General features: G+C 42.1%; 1 protein-coding gene across 1 annotated transcript in view; it reads left to right on the plus strand.

The window, feature by feature from the left end:
* Nucleotides 1-15,254, plus strand: part of AGBL4 (AGBL carboxypeptidase 4) — a 2,019,815-nt gene that overhangs the window by 397,541 nt on the left and 1,607,020 nt on the right. The gene's annotated exons all lie outside the window — the stretch shown is intronic.

A 15,254-nucleotide genomic window follows, 5' to 3' on the forward strand; every position in this document is an offset into this window, starting at 1 on the left:
CAGTTATATTATGTACATTTAGGAAAGAATCCAGGCCTTTCTTAAAGCAATCTACTGAGCTGGCCAGAACCACCTCTGGAGGGAGTCTATTCCACATTTTCACAGCTCTTACTGTGAAGAGACCTTTCCGTATTTGGAGATGAAATCTCTTTTCCTCTAGACGTCCTTTGTCTTGACCGTAAAGTGAATAACTCAACACCAAGTTCACTATATGGACCCCTTATATATTTGTACACGTTGATCATATCCCCCCTTAATCTCTTCTTTTCAAGAGAGAATACATTCAGTTTCTTTAATCTTTCCTTATAGCTGAGCTCCTCCATGCCTCTTATCAGTTTGGTTGCGCTTCTCTGCACTTTCTCTAGTTTGCCGATATCCTTTTTGAGAACTGGAGCCCAAAACTGAACTGCATATTCCAGATGAGGTCTTACTAATGATTTGTATAGGGGCAAAATTATATCTCTCTCTCTGGAGTCCATTATACCTCTCTTAATACAAAAAGGGACTTTGCTCACTTGTAGTCATAATTTTGTAGGGCCCTATCCCCTCCTTCTGATATTAATGAAATACCAGTAGTGCCGTGATACAACAGTGTGACCATGTCATAACAGTAAAGCCATAAATTACCAATTGGCACTTGTTTTGAAAGGCCATGTTCACCTCGCTGTGTTGTAGTTTGGCTGGTTTCCATGCACTTTAGCCACAGTCCCATTGACTTTTATTATTTATTTATTTTAAAAATTTTCCACATATTTTTAAAGTGTACGCATGCCACATCTTTTGTGCACTTTCAGAAAAAAATTGCAAAAACATTCAAACTGATATAAATCAATGTGATTATGGCTAAAAACGTGGGTAAAATGCACAGAAAGCATGCATACTCCTGCCCTTTGGCCAGGGATAATTTCTTCTTCATCATTTCCCTCTGGAAAAAGCACAAATATTCATAGTAGTCCTTAACCACTTATCAACCGGGCCTATTCTGGCACTTCTCTCCTTCATGTAAAAATCATATTTTTTTTGCTAGAAAATTAAACAGAACCCCCAATCATTATATATTTTTTTTAGCAGACACCCTAGGGAATAAAATGGCGGTCATTGCAACTTTTTTTCTCGCACGGTATTTGCGCAATAATTTTTCAAGTGCCTTTTTTGGGGGAAAAAAACGTTTTAATGAATTAAAAAATAACAAAGCAGTAAAGTTAGCCCAATTTTTTTGTATAATGTGAAAGATGATGTTACACCGAGTAAATAGATACCTAACATGTCACGTTTTAAAATTGCGCACACTCATGGAATGGCGCTAAACTTAGGTACTAAAAATCTCCATAGGCGACACTTTAATTTTTTTTACAGGTTACTATTTTCGAGTTACAGAGGAGGTCTAGTGTTAGAATTGTTGCTCTAATGCATGCGGCGATACCTCACATGTGGGGTTTGAACAGCGTTTACATATGTGGGCGGGACTTACATGCGTGTTTCTTTTCTGAGCGCGAGCTACCGGGGACAGGGGCGTTTGAAAAAAAAAATTTAAGTTATTTTTTATTTTACTTAATTTTTTTATTTTTACACTTTTTTTTACATTTTTATTTTTGTAGCTGCAAGCATCATTCAGATATAAAAAAACAAAACAAAAGGGAATAAGGTTGCGCTAAAAAACACCACAACCTGACTATTGTGTGTATGTGAATACAAAAAAAAGTGAATAAATAAATATATAAATATCCCTTTAAATGATAGAGACTAATGTCATAACATTTAAAACAATAAGGCTAAATCAAACGTCAATGAGTGAAAAAAGCGTCCGATTTTAAAGGAAATCCAAACAGTAAAAAAGTTTTGAGAAAACAATCCACCACCGATTCAGATAAGGTTGATTGAAAAGAGGAATTCCTCAAGGACACACCAGGGAAAAAGGTAAGTAATAGCTCTTACCAGATCCGTTGGACCCCCTGTTAGATGGGGTCAAAAGGCATGAAAATCCACCAAATCCGATGATGGGAAATCACAGGGGCTACAAGCTGCTCCACTTTCAGTCGATCCCCGTCAAGCTCACTCAGGTAGCTATCTCTGCAGAGCGATCCGCTCTAGGATTCAGCATTCCATAGGAAACCACAGAGGGAAAAAAAGGGAAGGAACCGGAGGCTCGAGATAGTGAAGTACCGTAAAACTTGGGTTTATTAAAATGTGTAACATATACACAGAAACAGTTTAAAATTGCCGGCAGAAATAATAATAAAAACAAACGTACACCCGTGCTTCCGGGGTCACGTTAGCGCGGTGACGTCAGTGCGTGGCTCCGCCCATACATGTTTCGTCATCAAAGGGCACGTCCATTCAGATATCACCACACAAAGTCAATGACATCATATGACGTCCTCAGTGGACAAGTGGTTAAACAAATTTACCAAATTGTTGGTAACTTTTGTTTTGAAAAAAGATGGTAAATTTGTTTAAGGATTACTATGAAATAAAATAATAATAATAATAACTCTACTCCTAAAGATATAAAATAAAACATCAGTTTTTTTTATTATTAATACAATTGGCCCTTCACTATTATACTTTTAAACTTAACCACTAGCCGACTGCCCACCGCCGTTCTACGTCGGCAGGTCGGCTCGGCTGGGCGAGAGCACTTAGTTTAACGTCCTCTCTCCCAGCCGCCACTAGGCCCCCCGCTCGCCCCCGACTCCCGTGCGTGTGCCCGGCGGGCGCGATCGCCGCAGGGCACACGCGATCGCTCGTTACAGAGCGGTGACCGGGAGCTGTGTGTGTAAACACACAGCTCCCGGTCCTGTCAGCAGGGGAAATGCTGATCTTCGGTTCATACAATGTATGAACCGAGGATCAGTGTTTCCCCTAGTGAGGCCACACACCCCCCACAGTAAGAACACACCCAGGGACATACTTAACCCCTTCCCCGCCCCCTAGTGTTAACCCCTTCACTGCCAGTGGCATTTTTATAGTAATCCAATGCATTTTTATAGCACTGATCGCTATAAAAATGCCAATGGTCCCAAAAATGTGTCAAAAGTGTCCGAAGTGTCCGCCATAATGTCGCAATACCGGAAAAAAAAAATCGCTGATCGCCGCCATTACTAGTAAAAAAAATATAATAAAAATGACATAAAAATACCCCCTATTTTGTAAACGCTATAACTTTTGTGCAAACCAATCAATAAACGCTTATTGCGATTTTTTTTAACGAAAAATATGTAGAAGAAAACGTATCGGCCTAAACTGAGGAAAAAAAATGTTTTTTTATATATTTTTGGGGGATATTTATTATAGCAAAATGTAAAAAATATTCATTTTTTTCAAAATTGTCTCTCTATTTTTGTTTATAGCGCAAAAACTAAAAACCGCAGAGGTGATCAAATACCACCAAAAGAAAGCTCTATTTGTGGGAAAAAAAGGACGCCAATTTTGTTTGGGAGCCACGTCGCACGACCGCGCAATTGTCTGTTAAAGCGTCGCAGTCCCGAATCGCAAAAAGTACTCTGGTCTTTGGGCAGCAATATGGTCCGGGGGTTAAGTAGTTAAATTTGAATGTATTTTTGTAGCATTTGTCTGTTTTTTTTATATATAAGAGTGGATTTTCCCTTGCCTTATTTTTTATTGCCTTATTTTTTATTGTATATTGCTGTGTCATTTTGTATGTGGAAGTCCTGTGTGAGATGAGCACAATGCAGAAGTTGTGTAGGAAGCATTTGGCTTAGGTTTGTGCTTTTGCTGCCCGGGTCATTGGATGGAAGTTTTTGGCTGCTGGTACCGTCACTTTGCAGCCATAATCACAATGGATGGGAGTGTATACATTTCTCCATCTGTGAAGAAAAAATGACAAGCGCACAGTCCTGCTGCAGTCTCACCACCTCGGCCAGGCTGTTTGGTAAACCAAATATGTTTCTGCTTGAAGTATTTTGGACAGAGGGATGACTGTTTAAAAAACATGCCAGCTTTGATAGATGTGCTCTTTAATTGGGGAATTCTTGGCTCTGTTCTTCTACTTTTCATTTCTGTGTGATCGAACACATTTCATTATTGACTCACAACATTCCAAGTCGTTTGGACTGTTTTTTTTTTTTATGTTTTTTAAGAAAGGAAGACATTTCATGTATTGGCAGGTTTGGATATCATTTTTTTTTCTGCATAATTTTACTTGCTGGCTGCAGAAAATGATAGCATACGACCACAGAGAGCATGAGCTCTCTTATTACAATATACCCATAAAGCTGGTCTGTGTAATATAGCTTAGAAAAATCTTCTACAAATATTTATTTTCCCAAATATTTATTATATTTAAATTCTGTACATGAAATATGGTAACAACTTGTACACTAACTTGCATCTGACTATTCACAGCCAATAAGGAATCTGTGATTCATGCTGGGAACTTTAGGCCGCGTACACGCGATTAGTCCATCCGATGAGAATGGTCCGACGGACCGTTTTCATTGGTTCACCGCTGAAGCAGACTGATTGTCTGATGTGCGTACACACCATCGTTTCCAAAACCGATCAGGTCAGAACGCGGTGGCGTAAAACACACGATGTGCTGAAAAAAACTAAGTTCAATGCTTCCAAGCATGCGTCGACTTGATTCTGAGCATGCGCGGGTTTTGAACCGATGCTTTTGCGTACTAACCATCGGTTTTGACCTATCGGTCAGGCGTCCATCGGTTCGATTTTGAAAGCAAGTTCTCTTTTTTTGGACCAAAGGACAACTGACCGATGGGGCGTACACACGGTCGGTTTGGACCGATGAAACTGAACTTCAGTCCGTTTTCATCGGTTTGGACTGATCGTGTGTACGCGGCCTAAGGCCGTCAAATTCTCTTTCAGTTTGGTCAATTTCTTCATGCATCGTTGAATTTTTATATGTGCCTGTGTCTTGGCAGTTTATTTAATAAATAGGAAGGATATAAGGACAGCCGCACTCGAGAAAAAAATATTTTTGGTTGCCTTTATAAGTAAAAATTGTTAAACACTACAAATCGCAGAAAAATAAACAGCTGCATTTAGCCCTAAGACCCCTTTCACACTGAGGAGTTTTTCAGGTGGTTTAGCGCTAAAAATAGCACCTAAATATTGCCTGAAAAACTCCTGCCCAGCCTTCTCGATGTGAAAGCCCGAGGGCTTTCACACTGAGGCGATGCGCTGGCGGGAGAGAAAAAAAATCTCCTGCAAGCAGCATCTTTGGAGCGGTGAGAGGAGCGGTATGTATACCACTCCTTCACCGCTCCTTCCCATTTAAAACAATGGGAAACCGCGGCAATACCGCCCGCAATGCGCCTCTGCAGAGGCGCATTGCGGGCGGAATTAACCCTTTATCGGCCACTAGCGGGGGTTAATACCGCACCGCTAGCGGCCGTACCCCGCGGCAATTCCAACGGTATAGCGCCGCTATTTTTAGCGCCGCTATACCGCCACCGCGCCTCCTCCCCCAGTGTGAAAGGGGCCTTATTTTGCTGTGATTTGTAGTGTTTAACAATTTTTACTAATAAAGGCAACCGAAGAGATTTTTTTCTGGAGTGTGGCTGTCCATATATCCTTCCTATTTTTGTCTTGTGCATTGCCGACACCTGGGATTTTCTGAGAGGACACTGATTGGTACAACATGTCTATCTGGAGCGGTAACTTTATTTTCCTATTTCGTTTTTTGGACAGTTTATTTAACCTTCCTAGTGGTATTCCCGAGTCTGGCTCGGGGTGAGATTTTTATACCAAAAGCGGTATCCCCGAGCCAGACTCGGGCTTGCCTCGCTGCAGCCAGAGACAAAGTTACTTACCTTCTCCTGGATCCAGCGATGCCACCGCGCTGTGTGAGCAAGCGGGACCTCGCTGGATTCACACAGTGTCCCCATGTGCCGCCGATCTCCGTTCCCTGCGACGTTACGACGCACAGGGGCGGAGAACGGCACCAAATTCAAAAAAGTAAACAAACACATTACATACAGTATACTGTAATCTTATAGATTACAGTACTGTATGTAAAAAATACACACCCCCCTTGTCCCTAGTGGTCTGCCCAGTGTCCTACATGTTCTTTTATATAATAAAAACGTTTCTTTCTCCCTGCAAACTGTAGATTCTCCATAGCAACCAAAAGTGTCCCTTTATGTAAAAAATGGTTTTAGAGCAGCTAGAAAACAGCGATAATAAATTATAATCACTTGCAGAATTGTGCGATAGCGATTTGTGGGGAAATTCGTCATAAAAAAATAAAAGTAATGACAGCGACAATTCTGCAACTGAGCAAATTTCAGTGATTTTGAGTTGATTACATTATTGAATAATTTTTATTATAATTATATTATTACTTGTTATAATTATTTATAATTATTTATTATATTATAATTTATAATTTTGTTTTTAAAAAAAAATCATACCCGGGATGCCTACTAGACTCTTGTTTGGTCAGATTTAAGTGAGTTATTCCTAAGAATTACAGGCCTACAGTATAAAACACCAAATTTCCTTGCAAATAATGGTACCGCTTTCAGCACCTTTTTTCTGAAATAATCATACCGCCAGGGAGGTTAATAGGGGCTGTTTTTTTGTTTTTGTTTTTTAAGACCCCTTTCACACTGGGGCATTTTTTGAGCGTTATTCAAGCGTTTTCTAGCGTTATTCGAGCGTTTTTCAAACGCTATTCGAGCGGTCTTCGAGCGTTATTCGAGCGTTGTCCGAGCAAAGCCTCATCTGCAATCCCAATGTGCTGGTAAAGCACCCCTAAGACCCTAACGTTTTAGGGCATTTTTGCAGTGCCCTAAGGCCCCTTTCACACTGGGGCAGGAGCCGCGGTGGCGGTGTATAAAAATAGCGGCGCTATACCGTCGGATTTGCCCTCAGGCTTTCACACTGGAGCGATGCGCTGGCAGGACGGAAAAAAAAGTCCTGCTAGCCACATCTTTGGAGCGGTGAAGGAGCAGTGTGTATACCACTCCTCCACCGCTCCTGACAATTGAAATCAATGGGACAACGCGGCTATACCGCCGGCAATGCACCTCCGCAGAGGCGCATTGCGGGTGGTTTTAACCCTTTCTCGGCCGCTAGCGGGAGGGGTAAAACCGTCCCTGCTTGCGGCCAAATAGCTCAGCGAAATTAGCGGTAAATCGCCGCTAAAAATATCGGTGCTTTACCGCCACCGCACCTCCCGCCCCAGTGTGAAACGGGCCTAAAGCACTTACCTTAATCCTTGCTCCACAGTATACTAGAATTCAGCATAAGAAAAGGGTGCATGCCCTATTTTTTGTGCACCACAACCTAGAGTAATGCATTGGTAAGGTATACGGTGGTGCCATAAAGGGGTATTAACCCCCAAAAAAAATATTATATTGCAGCTTACCAATTCCTAGATGTGGTGGCTGCATTCATTTGTTTCCCCTTTATGTTTACCTGTTGATCCTAAAGTCTGTGGTCAGGGGTGCTCACAATGGTAAATTTTTATTCATTTATGTAAAACCTTTAACCCAAAAGGGAAAAAATGGTTGCTGCAACTGCTTAATTGTTTGCAGGAGTTTGACCTTGTCAAGAGTATCTGACATTACCCAAAACCCAGACTGAGTGGAGTTGATTTACTAAAACTGGAGAGGGCAAGATGTTTTGCACAATTTAGTGCAGTTGTGCACAGAAACCAATCACCTTTCTGTTTTTTGGCAAAGCTTGCTTGAACAAGATGAAGTTAGAAGCTGATTGGCTGCCATGCACATCTGCACCAGATTTTGCACTCTCCAGTTTCAGTAAATCAACCCCACAGTGTTGCTGTCTAAAGATGTCTCCTTTGCTCCTCCATCTACAGTAGAGACCAGGTGGAAAAAAAAAGAATGCAGCAGCAGTTTCATACCACATTAAGAATTAATGGCACCACAGGCCAGCAGTGTAAACCCAGCCTTATAGTTTCTCCATAAACTGGCAAATTGTAAAAGAAAATGCCCATTTTCAAAGAAGACAATATTTACCTCTTCAGCTAGCCACACCGCCAATCTTAACTGTATTGCACAGTTAGCGATATAATCCAGCACTTCGGGGAGTGTTTGATCCCTGGCCTATCACTGAACTCAATGGGTTCACCCACTGGCTCTTACTTGACTGCAGGGCACAGCTGTGACATATTGGCTGGCAGGAGGAACCACAGGGCACAATGGGGGATCAGTGTTTTGAAAAATCCCAGAATTTTGTGATTTAGAACTTTTTTCAGGCAACTGTATCTCTTCAATATTGAAAAGATCATCAGTGCAGGCAGTGTGAGACATGTGACAAGTATTCTGTATTAAAGAGGAACTGCAGTCTGTGCATCTTTGCCATTCTGAAGCTTCCCTCCAACCACTTTGCATATTAATTTGCATATATGTGATTCTGTACTTGCAAAATATGCTGCATAAATCTCACTCTACTAAGTCTGGCTGCAGCCATTTTAACTGTGGGCAGCTGAAGCTGCTGCCTGTTGACTTCCTGGATTTACACAGACACACAGAGGCACACCTCCAGCTCTGAAGCCCTGCAGCTCTCATTGGCTCTCTTATGACTCATCCCACTCCATTCCTGGCAAACTCTCACAAGAGTGAGAATGAGAGCTGTGCATGATGTCATAAGCCTAGGCTTTTTATCAGACAAGAAACAGGAAGTGGGCTGTATAGAGTACTACAGTGGGGATCGAAAGTTTGGGCACCCCAGGTAAAAATTTGTATTAATGTGCATAACGAAGCCAAAGAAAGATGGAAAAATCTCCAAAAGGCATCAAATTATAGCATAGATATTCTTATAGAATGTCAAAAAAAATTCGATTTTATTTCCATCATTTACACTTTCAAAATGACAGAAAACAAAAAAAATGGCGTCTGCAAAAGTTTGGGCACCCTGCAGAGTAAATATCTTGTACTGCCCCCTTTGGCAAGTATCACAGCTTGTAAACACTTTTTGTAGCCAGCCAAGAGTCTTTCAATTCTTGTTTGAGGTATCTTTGCCCATTCTTCCTTACAAAAGTCTTCCAGTTCTTTGAGATTTCTGGGCTGTCTGTCACGCACTGCTCTTTTAACCACTTGCCGACCGCGCCATAGCAAAAATACTGCTACAGCGCGGTCGAGTTACTGTGACAGGACGTCCCTGGGACGTCCTCGTGCACTTCCGCGTTTGCGCGTCCCCTGGGGCGCGCTCGCGGAAGTGTCCGTGCTCGCCGGGTCTAGAAGACCCGGCGCATCACGGATCACGGTAAATTGCCGCGAATCGCGGCTGTTTACCACGTGATCGCTCCGTCAAATGACGGAGCGATCACTTGTAAACAAACCGGCGTCATTTGATGACGCCGGTTCCTCCCTCTCCTCTCTGTACCGTTCGATACAGTGCGAGAGGAGAGGAGGGGGGGGAGCGCGGGGTGTCAGCAGTGCTGTGGCTGGATCTGTGACAACTGCAGTCACAGATCCAGCCATCCCTCCCAGCTCAGCAATACTCTGCCATACCCCCCATACTTACTCTGCCATACCCCCCATACTTACTCTGCCATACCCCCCATACTTACTCTGCCATACCCCCCATACTTACTCTGCCATACCCCCCATACTTACTCTGCCATACCCCCCATACTTACTCTGCCATACCCCCCATACTTACTCTGCCATACCCCCCATACTTACTCTGCCATACCCCCCCATACATACTCTGCCATACCCCCCCATACTCTGCCATACCCCCCCATACTCTGCCATACCCCCCCATACTCTGCCATACCCCCCCATACTTTGCCATACCCCCCCATACTCTGCCATACCCCCCCATACTCTGCCATACCCCCCCATACTCTGCCATACCCCCCGATACTCTGCCATACCCCCCGATACTCTGCCATACCCCCCGATACTCTGCAATACCCCGATACTCTGCAATACCCCGATACTCTGCAATACCCCGATACTCTGCAATACCCCGATACTCTGCAATACCCTGCGCGATACTCTGCAATACCCTGCGCGATACTCTGCAATACCCAAATACTCTGCAATACCCCAATACTCTGCAATACCCCAATACTCTGCAATACTCTGCAATACCCAAATACTCCGCAATACCCCAATACTCCGCAATACCCCCAATACTCTGCAATACCCCCAATACCCCAATACTCTGCAATACCCAAATACTCCGCAATACCCCAATACTCCGCAATACCCCAATACTCCGCAATACCCCAATACTCCGCAATACCCCAATACTCCGCATATATAATGTTTTGGGGTTCTATGTAATTTTCTAGCAAATAAATTGTGATTTTTCCATGTAGGAGAGAAATGTCAGAATTGGCCTGGGTGTTCCAGAACGCCTGTTGGCGCTCCCTGCATGTTGGGCCTCTGTATGTGGCCACGCCGTGTAAAAGTTGCACACATGGGGTATCGCCATACTCGGGAGGAATAGCAGAATGTGTTTTGGGGTGTTATTCGTGGTATGCATATGCTGTGTGTGAGAAATAACCTGCGAATATGACAGAAACAAGTTTTTTTTTTATTTTTTTACAGAATTTTCGGTCGTTTTTCTTTTATAGCGCAAAAAATAAAAAACCCAGAGGTGATCTAATACCACCAAAAGAAAGCTCTATTTGTGTGAAAAAAAGGACAACAATTTCAAATGGGTACAATGTTGTATGACGGAGTAATTGTCATTCAAATTGTGAGAGCACCGAAAGCTGAAAATTGGTCTGGTCAGGAAGGGGGTTTAAGTGCCCAGTGGTCAAGAGGTTAAGGTCTATCCATAGATTTTCAATTATGTTGAGGTCAGGAGATTGTGAAGGCCATGGTAAAACCCTCAGTTTACGCCTCTTGATGTAATCCCCAGTGGATTTTGAGGTGTGTTTAGGATCATTATCCATTTGTAAAAGCCATCCTCTCTTTAACTTCAGCTTTTTCACAGATGGCATCAAGTTACCATCCAAAATTTGCTGAAATTTTATTGAATCTATTTTTTCTTCTACTCGTGAAAAGTTCCCTGTGCCACTGGCTGCAATACAACCCCAAAGCATGATTGATCCACCCCCATGCTTCACAGTTGGACAGAGGTTCTTTTCATGAAATTCTGTGCCCTTTCTTCTCCAAATGTACCTTTGCTCATTCTGGCCAAAAAGTTATATTTAACCGGTCCACAGAACTTGTTTCCAAAATGAATCAGGCTTGTCTATATGTTCATTTGCAAAGTTCAAACGCTGATTTTTGTGGTGAGGACGTAGAAGAGGTTTTCTTCTGATGACCCTTACATGAAGACCATATTTGTACAAGTATCTCTTTATAGTGGAATAGTGTACCACAACTCCAGTGTCTGCCAGATCTTTCTGGAGGGATCGTGCAGTCAAACGTGGGTTTTTGAATTGCTTTTCTCACAATCCTGCAAGCTGTTCTGTCTGATATTTTTCTTGGTCTTCCAGATCTTGCTTTAACTTCCACTGTTCCTGATGACTACCATTTCTTAATTACATTCTGAACAGAGGATATTGACATCTGAAAACGCTTTTCTATCTTCTTATAGCCTTCTCCAGCTTTGTGAGCGTCAACTATTTTCAGTTTCAGTTTTCTAGACAACTGCTTAGAAGAACCCATGGTGCTGATTGTTGGGGCAAGGTCAGATGAGTCTGGACATTTAAAAACTTTGAGATTGACATCACCTGGTCTTCCCAGACGATGATTGAGACCAATCCATGACACTGGCAGGTCTCAGCTTTGCAAAGGGGACAGTGCATGCTATAAATTCTGCAGGGTGCCCAAACTTTTGCAGACGCCATTTTTTTGTTTTCTGTAATTTTGAAAGTGTAAATGATGGAAATAAAATCTATCTTTTTTTGACATATTATAAGAATGTCTAATCTGTAATGTGATGCCTTTTGGAGATTTTTCCATCTTTCCTTGGCTTCGTTATGCACATTAATACAATTTTTTACTGGGGTGCCCAAACTTTCGATCCCTACTGTATTTACTAGCAGAAAACAAAAATGTTTTTCTATCCAAAGTTAAAACAACAAGGGCAGAAGATTTAATAGGTGGAAAGTTGAAAAAATGACTCAAGGTCTGCTTTAAGCTGTTTTGTTGTTGTTGTTTTTGTGTGCAGGTGGCACGTTTTCTCTATTCCTTAAAGGCAACCTGTGATTTGCTCATGTAGGGAAATGCAGCAGGTTCAAAATTTGCAGTTCCACTGGCTGCAAATACTAAAGGCCCATACACACGCTCAGACTTTTCGACAACAATGGATCGACGGATGTGTTTTATCGGACAATACGACCGTCTGTATGCTCCATCGGACAATTATTGTCAGTTTTTCAACAGACAAATGTTCGCTGCGCATGCTCTCAAACTTTCCGAAACACATGTCCGATGGAGGATCATCCGATCGTGTGTACACAAGTCCATCGGACAAAGTCCAAAGTACAAACACGCATGCTCAGAACCAATGCCAAACATCAGACAACAATAGCAGAAGTTGCCCAAAGGGTGGCGGTAAAGAGCTGAAAAAAAACATGTGATTTGGTGAATGTTGGCTGAAAAAGTTCTGCCGTGTGTATGCATACCAAGTTCATGGCCAATGCCCCTTTGGACAAAAATCGACGGAAAAGTCAGATGGAAGTCCGGTCGTGTGTATGAGGCTTCACAGTGCCTTTCCTGCACTTACAAGCTGCTCGATTTGACTGCTAGGAACAAAGGGCCAGATTCACAAAAGAGATACGACGGCGTATCTCCTGATACGCCGTTGTATCTCTGTTTCTAACTATGCGACTGATTCATAGAATCAGTTACACATAGATAGGCAGAAGATCCGACAGGTGTAATGGGCTTACACTGTCGGATCTTAGGATGCAGTACCGCGGCCGTCCCTGGGGGGAGTTTGCGTCGTAAACCAGCGTCGGGTATGCAAATTAGGAGTTACGGCGATCCACAAAGCTTTTTCCCGTCGTTACGTCGTCGCGAGTGTTAGATTTCCGTCGCAAAGATAGGGCACCTTTAACATGGTGTAAAAGTACTCCACCATGTTAAAGTATGCCTGTCTTTCCCGTGTCGCTTTTGAATTTTTTTTTAATCTTTTATTTTTCCCGGCGTAAATCTTTTTTCACGTCGCGATTCACAAAACGTCGGCGTGTTGTAATTTCGCGCAAAGCACGTTGGGAAATTTGCGACGGGAGCATGAGCAGTACGTCCGGCGCGGGAGCGCGCCTAATTTAAATGGTACCCGCCCCATTTGAATTGGACCGCCTTGCGCCGGACCTGTTTACGATACACCGCCGCAAATTTACAGGTAAGTGCTTTGTGGATCGGGCACTAAATCAGAAAAATTGTGGCGGTGTAACGTAAAGCGGTAATGTAAACTTGAGCCCGCTGTACGTGAATCTGGCCCAGTGAGAAGAGGATGTGTAAAAACTCTAAGTAAGAACTTGTAGCTTGCATGAGGGTGAAGGCTTGTTCCGCTCCTTATGACAGTGCTGGGTACCAAGTGACAATCACCAAGTAGTTGCGCTACCATGTAGAAACAAGGGATGTGAATCATATAGTCTCGTACACTAGACATGTGCACACTGAAATATTTTGTTTAGGAATTTCGTTTTTGTCTGAAAAATAAATGTATTTAGTTACTCCCAAAATTAGTTTTTCTTTATTTTGTTTTGTTATAAAATGCATTCGTCCGAAAATCAGAATTAATTAAGGTCAAATCTGTCATTGAAGGCTTATGGTGTCTGTCGAATGTTCTAAGAAGATTTGACGGAGCAGCTAAACTGTACGACGCCGCAATCGTACATTTCCGATCAAATGTTTCACCTACAAGCTATCGTAGAATTCTAATGTTGTATGACTAGTAATAATTATATTTATTAATTATTATTACTAGTCAAACAACATTCAAATTCTTCTATAGCCTATGAGCCGAGCATTTGACCGGAAATGTACGATTGCGGCGTCGTACAGTTTAGCTGCTTGTCGAAACTTCTTAGAATTTTCGACAGACACCATAAGCCTTCAATCACAGATTCAACATTTGTATGTTTTTTGCTGCTTTGTCAAAACTTTGTCGTTCATGTCGAATGGTCTACCCCAACACTGTCTCTATAATACCGAATCTTTTCTCTCTAGGTCCAATCTTTCCTCTCTATGTAGAATAATCTTGGACTAATAGAGTTAAGGTTAAACACATTCGACCACAGATTCGATAGACACAGATTGCTATTGTCAGCATCATTTCAAATCTCCTTTCTATATTGAACTGTTGTAGCAACGAAAACAAAAACAAAGCATTTTTTTTCGTTGGATCTTTTGGATTTCGGATTCTGCGTGTTCATTTTAGTTTGTTAAAACGATAACGAAAATACCCAAAATTCGGACGAAAATGCATTCGGACTAAAATGAATGCACATGTCTATCGTACACCTGAAAGTACAAGGTATGTTTTGTCTCCCCTATGTGACAATGCAGGGTACCTGAGTGGCCAATCACCATGTGCGACACATGCTTGCCTACACATGAAAGTACAAGGTATTTCTTTGGCTCACATTGACCAAACAGAGAGGATAAGGAGACTGACAAAGTGCATCTATTGCTTTGCCCTGCATGGACAAAGCACAGGTTCACCTTAAGCTAGGTCTAATCATCTGTTAAAATGGGAAAGAGTTATAGAGGAAACATTACATTATGTACCTTCTCATTCAGACGTTGAGAATCCAATACAAACACACAAACATTTCACATCTAAAAACAATACTAGCCCCTCACCGTCCCCAGTTCCACCTAACATCTAATGTATTTAGACAATATGTGTGCTTTTCTTATCCTCTCTCTGCTCTACAGACAAAAGGTAGAGAACGCTCTTGACAATGACCACCATCTATAAAGAAGTGTGCCATTGTTAAGGATTCGGATCAGTTATTTTTTTTTTCTTGTACCTCTTCTTTGTATAAATAAAACATTATTTCAGATGTTCAATTAAGATAAGTGCCCTTAATTTACAGCCTCAGTCCGTTGTGCTCTCTCATTATTCAGAGCACTGTCTGTGATTCACACAGACAATTACTCTCCCCCGCTTTCCCAGTTAAATTACTGGTAATTTCTGGTTTCCCATTTATTTAGAAGGACAAAGCAAGACACTGCATTACAGCCTTGCGTTGGGACTAATGCTTTTACTTAATAATTCTCAACTCCCGCCGTGTGTCTTCGAGAATCTGGTGGAGTGGAGAAAATCTCAGATATTGTGTTTGTGAAAGCCATCGCCTGTACTGAAACAGATGAAAACAATTG

Source organism: Rana temporaria, chromosome 7 (assembly GCF_905171775.1).
Source record: "Rana temporaria chromosome 7, aRanTem1.1, whole genome shotgun sequence".
Taxonomy (NCBI): domain Eukaryota; kingdom Metazoa; phylum Chordata; class Amphibia; order Anura; family Ranidae; genus Rana; species Rana temporaria.